The sequence below is a fragment of the Halichoerus grypus genome, chromosome 3, assembly GCF_964656455.1.
Source record: "Halichoerus grypus chromosome 3, mHalGry1.hap1.1, whole genome shotgun sequence".
In the NCBI taxonomy this organism is placed as follows: Eukaryota; Metazoa; Chordata; class Mammalia; order Carnivora; family Phocidae; genus Halichoerus; species Halichoerus grypus.
Window position 1 is genome coordinate 136,223,396 of NC_135714.1, and position 11,745 is coordinate 136,235,140.

Genomic DNA, 11,745 nt, shown 5'->3' on the forward strand with positions numbered 1-11,745 from the left:
GGAAAGCTAAAAATTAGTTGTATTTCAAAGAGTTTAAAAATCTTTTTTTTTTTTTTTAAGATTTTATTTATTTATTTGACAGAGAGAGACACGGCGAGAGAGGGAACACAAGCAGGGGTAGAGGGAGAAGGAGAAGCAGGCCTCCCGCCGAGCAGGGAGCCCAATGCGGGGCTCCATCCCAGGACCCTGGGACCATGACCTGAACCGAAGGCAGACGCTTAACGACTGAGCGACCCAGGCGCCCCCAAAGAGTTTAAAAATCTTATAAAAATAATAGACACGTCAACTGTGGAGATTTACACACACTATATTGAACTTACAACTGAGCCACAAAAGTCAAAAGAGGTAAATTAAGGAGCTGAAGGTTTGGCTCCGGATTGGTTTGGAGCATGAATGCTAGGCTATCAGCAATGATTCAATGTTATACAAACACACAGCAGCAAACACACACACACACACACACACCCCAAAATAAGTAACAAAACCAAATGTTCTTAGTGTAGCAATCTTACTATTCTTAAGTAGGCCCCTAAAAGTCAGATTTTTTTCTTTTTGAAATAATTTCAAGCTTATAGAAAAGTAGAAGCACAGTACAACAGCTTTTTTTCCTGAACAATTTGAAAGTACATGATTGACATGATACCCATCATCCCCAAATACTTGAGTGTATTAATTCCTACAAATAAGAACATTCTACATAACCTCAATATAACTATCAAAATCAGAGAAAATCAGCACAAGCAATAAAAGCAAAAACAAACAAGTGGAACTACACCAAACCAAAAAACTTCTACACAACAAAAGAAACCATCAACAAAGTAAAAAGACAACCTAGAGAATGGGAAGATTTATTTGCAGACCATATATCTGCTAAGGTGTTAATATCCCAAATATATAATTCATAAACTCAATAGCAAACAACAACAAATAATAATCCAATTTCAAAATGTGCAAAGGACCCGAATAGACGTTTTCCCAAAGATAGACAATCGGCCAACAGGCACATGGGAAGATGCTCAACATTACTAATCATTAGGGAAATGTAAATTAAAGCCACAATGAGATATCACCTCATGCCCTGTTAGAATGGCCACCATCAAAAAGACAATGGATAATAAATGGAGAGGATGTGGAGAAAAGGGAACCCTTGTGCACTGTTGGTGGGAATGTGAATTGGGACAGCCACTATGGAAAAGAGTATGGAAGTTCATCAAAAAATTAAAAATAGAACCACCATATGGTCCAGCAATTCCACTTCTGGGAGTATATCCAAAGGAAACAAAAACACTAACTCAGGAAGATATCTGCTCTCCCATGTTCACAGCAGCATTATTTGCAGTAGCCAAGACATGGAAACAACCTTAATGTCCCTTTGTGGATGAAGGAATAAAGAAGTTGTGGTATTACAATGGAATATTCTTCAGCCATAAAAAATAAGGAAATCCTACCATTTGTGACAACACGGAGGGACCTTGAAAGCATTACGCTAGGTGAAATAAGTCAGACAGAGAAAGACAAATAATGTTTGAACTCACTTATATGTGGAATTTAAAAACAAACCCCACCAAACTCATAGGAAAAAAAAAAGAAATCAGACTGGTAAGCAGAGGTGGGAGTTTGGGGGGGGGGATGGGAAATTGGAGGAAAGCACTCAAAAGGTAGAAGCTTCCAGGCACAAGATATAGAAGCACCAGTATGTCGTGTGCAACATGATGATTATAGCTAACACAGCAGTGTGATGTATAGGAAAGTTGTTAAGAGGGTAAATCCTAAGAGTTCTCCTTACAAAGGCATTTGGTTTTTTTTGTATCCACATGAGATGATGGATTTTAACTAAACCTACTTGGTAATCATTTCACAATATATGTAAATTGAACTATCATGCCCTACATCTTGAACTTATGCAGGGACATATGTCAATAATTATTCCCCAATAAAAACTTCAGGGAAAAGCAGAGGAAATCAGAAAATTAACACGTCTGTCAGACCCCATTCCAGTTTCCCAATAATGTCCGTTTTGCAAAAGAATCAATTTAAGAACTACACGTTGCATTTAGTTTTCTCATCTCTTTTAGTCTCCTTAAATCTGGAACACTTTCCCAATCTTCCTGCGACTTTCACACGCCTTGATACTTTGGGAGAACACAGGCCAGTTATTTTGGAGATGTCCCTCAATTTGGGTTTATCTTATGTTTTCTCTTGATTAGATTCAGGCCGTGCATCCTCAGGTAGGAATAACACAGGATGGCGATGGTGTGACTTGTCCCATTACTGGCGAGGTTCACTAAGGTCACTTGATGGAGGTCGTATCTGCCAGGCTTCTCCTTTGTAAAATTACTTTTCCCTTTCATTATTAGTATTTCATGAGAAAATACTTTGAATTTATGTAAAAATTTCGTTCCATGTCAAATGTTTAATTAATTAATTAACATCAGTATGAACTCGGGATTTCCTATTTTGTGCAATGGGCTATAATCCATTCATAACATTCATTTTGATGCTCAGATTGTCCCAGATTTGGCTAGAGGGAGCTCTTTCAATCTCATTTCTGTGTCCTTTTGACTGCCACCATCATTCTTTGGGCACTTACTTACTTTTTAGCACTAAAAGATGTTCCAGGTTCATCTTCCCCTTCCCCAGCCCTGGAATAATCCATTTTGTGAAGGAACTCTGGTTCTTGTTAGTGGAAAATGATATTTAGAAACCAAGACCCAGGTGCTTGGCATTCCTCTTAGCGCTGAGGTGTCACTGTTCACAACCTTCTCAGATAATATTACCTAGGGTTCATTAGGGTGTTTGTGCTAGTTTTCTCCCTTTCCGTATTTGTAACTCTCTTCTCTTATAGCGGGCAATCTGATTCCCATTCTCTTTATGTATTTACTTATTTGATCAGTCTTCCTGTCAATAACCAATGTCTCACTGCTACCACCACCCCCGTCCACTTTGTGCATGTTCTCCTCACCCCATTTGGGATCCAACACCCCAGCCCAGGATGCCCTCTTCCAGTCTTTCTCACCCTACTCTGAACTACCACAGTTTGTCTCATCATTTTTTGTTAAAAAATTAACAGTTCAAATAATATAGTGTGTCAATTCTGGAAATGAGATTTATTTCCCCTCCCTAGGGCTTGTTGTTGTTGCTATTTATTGTTTTTGGTGGTTGTTTAATGACTTTCCCGGGCTAATTGTCTAAATTTTGTCATGTGTGCCTTCTGAATTTTCTGCTTGGTTAGCTTAGTGGGCAGCTAATGATTGGATAGAAATTCCTTTAAATGTCTCAAATCAATATGTCTTCTGGCCTTTGTGTGTGCTGAGGCATACCTTCAATGCTCTGGCAGGCAGCTTACAACTCCCCCTTAGCCTTCATTTCCTGCTTGCATAGAGCTTCAAGATTAGCCAAAGGTGAGAGATTAGGACCTTCTCAGGTTTTTCCTGAGCATGTGCACAGCACTGCACACATTCATAGCCTTCTAGATTTCTAGGAATATGTTGGAGCCTTTCAAAATCCCCTATGGCAATAAAATAAAAAAAAAATCCCCTATGGACATCTCATTTCTCAGTTTTTCATTTTAAGATTTTTAATCTCCTTCTCTTTGCCCCAGCTGGTGTTGTCCCCTCAGGCAGCTGTGGTATTAAACAGTTGCTGCTGATGATTTTTGATGTCTGCCCATGAGATAGAGCTGTTCACACCGAATCAGGTCAAATAATGACAAGACCTAAGAATGGAGCTTTTCCGGGATTTTCAAGATGGATCAAATATGACATTTCTCTGAGCATGAGTCTTTTCAAGGAGCTTCAAACCCATGTTTCCCCTCCAGTGACTAATAGGCTGCTAGTTTTCACAGCTACTATGGTTGTGAGGCTATTGGTTTTTTCAAGGCAACCATGGAGCTGGGAAGGGATGATGGGAATAGAGCAATTTATTTTTTATATTTTTTATTAAGGTTTTAATTTTAATTCAAGTATAGTTAACATACAGTGTTCTCTTAGTTTCAGGTGTACAAAGTAGTGATTCAACGATTGTATGCATTACTCAGTGCCCATCATAAGTATACTCTTTAATACCCATCCCCTATTTCACCCCTCCCCCCACCCACTTCCCCTCTGGTAACCATCAATTTGTGCTCTATAGTTAAGAGTCTGTTTCTTGGTTTGTCTCTGGGGAATAGAGCAAATTTAAATTTAAAATGCCCAAAGATCATTGTTCTTTCTGAGATTCAGTGATTTTTCTTAAATAAATACTTCATGGGTTATTGGAAGCATTTGTTTATTAACTTCCAGTGCTTTGAAAAAAAGTAATTTTGACAATTTTTGCCACTGCTCTTATTTCTTCTTGGAGGAGCAGATTTTTGGAGGTCCTTACTGCACCATTCCTAAAGTGCTGCCTAAACTAAGTCATTTTAAAGTGTAATGGAGACTCGCTATTTAAGGAGAAATTGCCTGTGTCTTCTGTTTCCATTTCTTCATTTGCACCTCCTCCATACCCTGCATTCTGCTTTGTGTTGCCATTACTTCATTGTGATGATTCTTACCTCAGCTAACAGCAACCTCCTTTCCATCTGCCAGATCAAATCATCTCTTTTCAGACTTTCTAGTATGACTTCCCAGAAGCATTTGCAATTGTTGACATTATTCTCTTCCCACCTTTTTCTTGGGCTTCTAGAGCTCTTCTCTTTATGTCTCTCCTCTTCTTATATTACTTCATCTACATTTCTTTTAGAAGAATCTCTTATTCTTTTTTGCTCCTTTATCATTGGTATTCTCCCAGAATTCCATCCTTGAGTCTCATCTCTTGGTATACTACCTCCCATCTCAAAACTAGGAAATGGCATTTACATCCAGTGACCCAGGCAACATCAATATACTGATGTTTAAAATTTCTACTTACCTTTATAACTTAAACAGAAATTCCAAGCTCCTTTCTGATAATAGTACCAGGATATCTCATAGTTAGTTATAATTTCTAGTATTCATTAAGATATATGAGCTTCTAGACACTATGCTAGTTGCTTGATATGTATTACCTCTAATCTTCATAATAATCCCATATGGTAGATATCATTTTCTGCTCTTTACATCTGAGGTTAGATTGATTAAGTAATTTATCCAAGATCAAACAGTTAAAAAGCAGTAGAGCTGGGACTTGAACTCAGAGTTGTCAGATTCTAAACTTGTGCAATCTCATCTGTAAAATGGGGATACTATTATAATACTACTCTTTATGAGAGTTAAATGAGTTAATACTTATAAAGCACTTAAAATAGTATCTGGCCCCTTGTAAAAATTCAATAAAGTGTTGGCCATTTATTGCTTCTCAGCTTATCTCCCCATCTCCCTATTTCCTATCCTCCCTCAAATACCCTCTCCTTCCTGTATTCCTGTTTTGGTCAATGAACTTAACCAAATACCCAGCCACCCAGAAGAGACCCTCAGAATTGCCTTTGGCTTTTCCATTTCCTCCATTCCTCCACATTTAACTGGTTGCCAAGTGTCACTGAGTCTTTCTCTAAACCATCTCACCATCCCCACCTCTATTAATTCCGGCTCCCTTCATTGCGATGATGACAATATCACTTAACTTGTCTTCCTTCCTTCCGGCTCCCCTTTCTCTGCTCTATCCATTCAGCAAACAGTTTTCAACACCCCTTATGTGCCAGGTATCCTTTCTAACACACAGATTTGATTATATCACTTCCTTACTTAAAAACATAAAAACAACAGTTTGTTGCCTGCAGAATTAAGCACAAAATCTTTAGTATGGAATTTGAAACACTACACAATCTGGCCCCTGTGCTGCAATTCCAGTCTTGCCTCCCACCACACTCCTAAACCAGTACCCTGTTTTAGCTACACCAGACTCCCAGTCGTTTCCTCAGCACATCATGAGGGTTCACTCCTCCATGCCTTTGCTTATGCGATTCCTTATGGATTTCCTTTCCTCACTCCACTAGTATGCCCTCCTTTTCATTTCCCACGCAGCCTTCATAATGCAGCTCGTGTGACCTCTCCTACAAAGCATTCCTGAATAGCTGCCTGACCTTCCACAGTGGGCCACAGTCATGCCCTCCTTTGTTCCCCATATGACTACTACTACGTTGTTCATACCTATTATACTTGGAATCATCATGGTGACTCTCAGTAAATCTGTAAGGAAGGGAAGGAACTGTTTCTGACTTTTTGTGTATTTTCAATGTCTAGCAGAGTTCCTGACACAGAACATGTTTCAGGCAATTTTGCTTGCTTCTATAAAGATATATATAAAAAAAAATGCTTTGTCGCCATCTCCAGCGAGAGGGTCTGTGACGGCACATGATAGAGGGTTTGGCGTGAGGTGGAATTGATCTTAAATTCATACTCTCCCTGTTGCTGTTTGAATGTTTTAAACCGTGAGTGTGTATTATTTTTATAATAAAACATGTCTGAGTTTTCCTTAAAAATTGTTGGTTATTTGGAAAATGACCAAAATTGTCCTCGCAGCCTGGGCAGCAGAGAAATGGGCTGAGAAAATAAAACAGACTTCAGCGCTAAGTTAGGACGTGACTGGCTGGGCCTCACTTATGTAACTGTCTAAAACGGATGGGACAAACAACTCTCATTTAGATACTTCTGCCAGAGAAAATACTCTGGAGAGCTGAGGACAGGGCTTTGCTAGGGGTGAGGCTCCACTTGGTCTTCGGGGTTCCCGCCTTTTTGTGACTAGAGCTGGACCGGTAGGAGACTCTGGGGCAGCCACTTTGATTCATGACCAAACAAGTCAATGAATTCTCAGTATGTTGGCAAAATAACCAGCCTGAATTAATATATTTACTTAAACGGATCAAAGTAGCTGGTTATTCTGGAGATTGACCACCCAGCATCAGTCTTGACCAGGAGCAAAGCTTTTTCCACTATTTGGACATCTTTTGGATTCCCACTGGTTGGCTAAAAATAGTGCTAGTAAGTGGTAAAATTACGGTCTTCTGGATTCCACAGTTAAGGAAACAAATTACTAACTGTTTAGGTTCCAGTGAGTCAGTCTGGTCGCCTAATATAGGCCCAGAAAACAGTTATTCGCTTGAGTTTCAAATAGAGAAATATGTGGAAACTTCCCTTGAGGGCCTCAGTATTTTCTGTGCAGTGTCACAAAGGGATGGAACGGTGCCTCTCTAGCCTGTGAGGAGACTGGTGCTGTGTCTGGTCAGCATATATGGTGACTGAAAAGCACGACGACCTATTTTCTCAGCACGCTAATTACCTTAAATGCTTGCTTTCTCACAGGGTCATTGATTTCTGCTCTTTCCATTTCCAGAAGTACTCAAAAGCCGTTGATGGCACATGGAAATTTTTGAGAAACACATTTAGAAACAATTTGGCAGGATCTCTGCTTTCTGGGAGAACAGGCCTTCTCTCCCTGTTATTTTCTCTTTGGAACATTTGCAAGAAAATAAGACCTCTGTTTTTGAAAGATCTTTCTGAATTTATGGTGTCGTCTACACCTAAAGTCAGAATCTGCCAAGGAATTGCCATTAGGGCTTTAAAGATGTTTTTAATTGTATTTTTCCTTTTCTGAATTGGCCTTCTACATAGATGGAGTGGGTGTTCCTGCTGACATAGGCAGCCACATATGTCGTGTGATTTCAGAGACACCAGCTGCCCGAGAAAATACTCCCTTCAACCCTCCTTTGCTGTTTCCTTTTATTCCACAACCAGGGACCAGGTTTTCAGTGCACACGGTCGGGGAGAAGCACTATAAAGCATTTTACCTGGCTCTTCTAGAATGTATCTAGAAGAGGCAGTACCACGAAGGAGGGACTGAGGAAATTGGGGTGCCACAGGTTAGATTTAGCCATATCCTCATTTAGTTGAGCCCAACCTTATTTCTTACACATTGATCTTCCTTCTCTTCCTGGCCCTATAGAATCATGCGCGATGATGTTGTGTCTTGTTTCCAAAAGACCTAATCTTAATCCTCCGGGTTAACACATATTTGATCCTAGATCAACAGCTGTCATAGAGCTGATTAAAAACATGACATTTTCTGGGTATTTCATATTTGAACAAACAAAATGAGAGTGCAATTATATTTGGCAATTATTAATAGAGAAAAATTTAATGCTAATGGAATTTATCCTAGGTTAGTTGTTGCCCAAGAGATTCTTACTGAGTGGAAAGAAAAAGAGGCTTATGAAAGAAGCTAATTTTTAGTAATTCATATCCAAAGGAGCTTATAGAGATTTATCTGGAAGGCATATGTCATGTTTACTTGTTTAATGTGTTCTGTCTTCAGGATACTAGGAAAACTGAGGTGCTACCTCTAAGTTGTAACTTAAACTATTTAAGATAAATGTCCAAAGTAATATTCAACTGAATGATGAGGACAATTTGAGGTAATGTATAGCATCGAAGATCCAGAGCTATCTATCTGCTGATCCTGTCTTTAGACAACTAGAGTCTTAGCTAGAGTTTATTGACCAAATACCTAGTATGTATTTGGCAATGTAGTAGGTCCTCTGGGAGGCCATACAGAAAGCTGACAGTCTATGTAAAATGGACACATGACAAAAGGACATTATATGAATAAATAATTGCTTATTTACTGCTATACCTATGAGTGAGTGAAATGGTTACTAAGAGGTTATTTGATTACAATCAACTTCATGATGAAGTTAATCATTCATGATGAAATGTAGAAGATAAATTTTTATATTTGTTTGCATCTTTTATTCTTGTTTAATAGTTCCCTTCTTTCCGAAATAGCAAAAATGCCTATGATCAGTTTTATGTCATTAACAATTCAAAACCAAACTTATTAAATGGGTCAGCGTATCTATGGGCACAGACTGTTTTGCAAAAGTAGGTAGGATTATTTAAATTTATAAACAAAATGTGTGTAATTCACATTAGTATGAAGCATATACTGTCTCAAGGATAAAAATGAAATTGCTTCTCAAAGGAGTATTTTGGAAAACACAAGAGAAGTCTTCCACCAGCATATTTCAAACATAAGAATATTGCTTAACAGCTATTTTTAAAAGGCCAAAAGCGATCGCTAGCTGTAAGAATATTTTTCTTTTAAGTAGAAAAAGCCCACTCTCAGACTTTCTTCTAGGAGAGCATCAAAGCCTTGTGCAGTTCTGTAAAATTACACACACCATATGCTTCAGACCTCAGATTGCGATTGTTTTGGTTCGATTTATTGTTGTATTTCATAGGAAACACAACCACTTTATTCAAAAGACTTGTTAAATATTCTACCGCTATGTTGCAGTTAAGAATTAATTGAAACAAGAAAGATTTTGCATTACCCTAAATGAACACTTTTTCATGACTTCGCCAGATTGTCTCCTCTGAGCTCCAGAATATGAAGAATGCTGTCCTGGCCACAGTGATGTCACCAGCACGTTGCTGGTTGCCCTTATGGGTGCCAGCTTGGCTTCCCGTTCCATGGGTTATGCAATCGAAATCAAACATGTTGTCTTCCTGTGCGGAAAAACGTCCTCCAAAAGGTTCCTGTTGCCAAGAGTGTGTCCACAATGTAGAAATACACAGAGGTGTTTATTGACTCTCATTCCGTATTTTCAAATGATTTATATGAAGTGACTATTTCTCGTGCACATGGCCTCGGAGGCAGCTGTCCAGAATCTTACCAGAAATGCAGCATATTGGATTGATGAGGGTCACCTATTAGGAATGTTAAATATAATTCCTAGTGTTGCTAGAGATATGGGAGATTTTATATAAGACATTCAGGAAGTTCTGCCAATTTCAGCAGCTAAGGACTTCTGAAATACCAAGTCCAAGGCTTCTCTTCATGCTGGTGCTTCCTGGGCATCACTTAACTTATTTGTGGGAGGATCAGAGAAGGACAAGGGGAAGAAAGGAGAGCAACATTTATTTCAGCTGCATGGCAGCAATCCAGGTGAAGGTTAGTTGGGAGACCGTAACAGTATTGACTCAACTTCATTTTGGACAAGTCTTATCTATCCAGATGGTGAAACTTGACCTCCATTAACTAAGGATAAAGTTGATACAAATTCTTTTTAGTTACTTTGGAGATTTGAATATTATACACAAAAGTAGACAAAATAATTTAAAGATCCCTAGGTACCCATCACCCAACTTCAAACACTTTCAATTGATAGCCAATCTTATTTTATTTCTATCCTACTTACTAATCTTCCCCCACCAAGACATCATATCTTATAGGTATGACTCTCAAAAATTTAAAAACTCTTTTTCTTTAGTCTAATCACAATGCATTATTTCTCCAAAAAATTTAACAATGTCACCATATATTCAGCATTCAAAATTTATTTGCCTCATAAACGCTATATTTTTGATAGTTTGTTAGAAACAGAATCCAAATAAGCTTCACACCTTGCAATCGGTTGATAAATCTTTCTTTTCATTCATAGGTTCTGTTTCTTTTCATTCATAGGTTCCGTTTCATCTCTTTGCCCCTCCTCCTTCTTCTTCCCTCCCCTCAGCTTCCTCTTCTCTCTCCTTCTCTTTCTCGCTATTTATTTGTTGAAGAGACTGGGGCTACTTGTCCTATAAAACTTCCCACAATACATTTTTCTGACATCTCCATGATGTCATTTAACATTTCCTGCTACCGTCTTATTTCCTATACATTGTTAGTTGGATTTAGAGGCTTGATCTAAGTGAGGTTGGGTTTTGGGGCAAGACTGCTGTATTAGTTTGCTAAGGTTTCCATAACAAAATACTGCAGCCTGGGTGGCTAAAACAATAGAAATATATTTTCTCACTATTCTGGTGGTTAGAAGTCCAAGATCAAAGTGTTAGCAGAGTTGGTTTCTTTCGAGGCCTCTCTCCTTGGCTTGTAGATGGTCCATCATCTGCCTGTGTCTTCATGTGATTATCCGTGTGTGTGTGTGTGTGTGTGTGTGTGTGTGTGTGTGTGTGTTTTCAAATCTCCTCTTATAACAACATCAGTCATATTGAATTAGGGTCTAACCTAATGACCTTGTTTTAATTTAATTACCTCTTTGAAGACCTTACCTCCAAATACAGTCACAAACACAGTACAGAGGACTAGGGGACTAGGTACTAGGACTTCAACACATAAATTTGAGGGGGGTGCACAGTTCCGCCCATAATAACTTTCTGGGTGGTGGTATGCTCTTCCATCAAGAGGTACATAATATCTGATCATTTCCCTTTCGAGGTTTCAGTAGCTATTGATGATGAGTCCCTAGATTCATTAATTTAATAGTGTTCGCAAAGAGGTGATGCCCTAATTCTGTTGTTCTTTCTTTATTAGCTAGATTACAATGATTTTTAAAAAGTCATCTCATCTTCTGTTTGGTTTGCAGTGGTACAGTTAATATTAGAAAGGCAGGATTAATATTTGATTCTTTCCTTGTATTTACCCATTTTTAAAATAATAAGTTGATTTATTGGAATCCTCCAATGTGGCCAGTTTGTTGTGGTTTTTAAAGTAGCCATTATGAGTTCATAAATGTTCATGTATATGTGTATGTATGTATGATATGTATTACTCCATTGTGGTTATTATCCTTTTCTTCCAGTTGTCCTATTTTTGGCTGATGGGATTCTCTTCAAGTTTGGCTCCTAGGTCCCTTCGACAGGACTGTAGCAGTTTTGGATAGCTTCTTCATCTGGTATGGCATGATGTACTATAGTCGTGTTTCCCATTTCTTTTACCAGATCCAGAATCAACCATTTCTCCAAAAGCCCCAATTTCTTTTGGTGGAAAAGTTATTTGAAGAGTAGAATCTGAGGG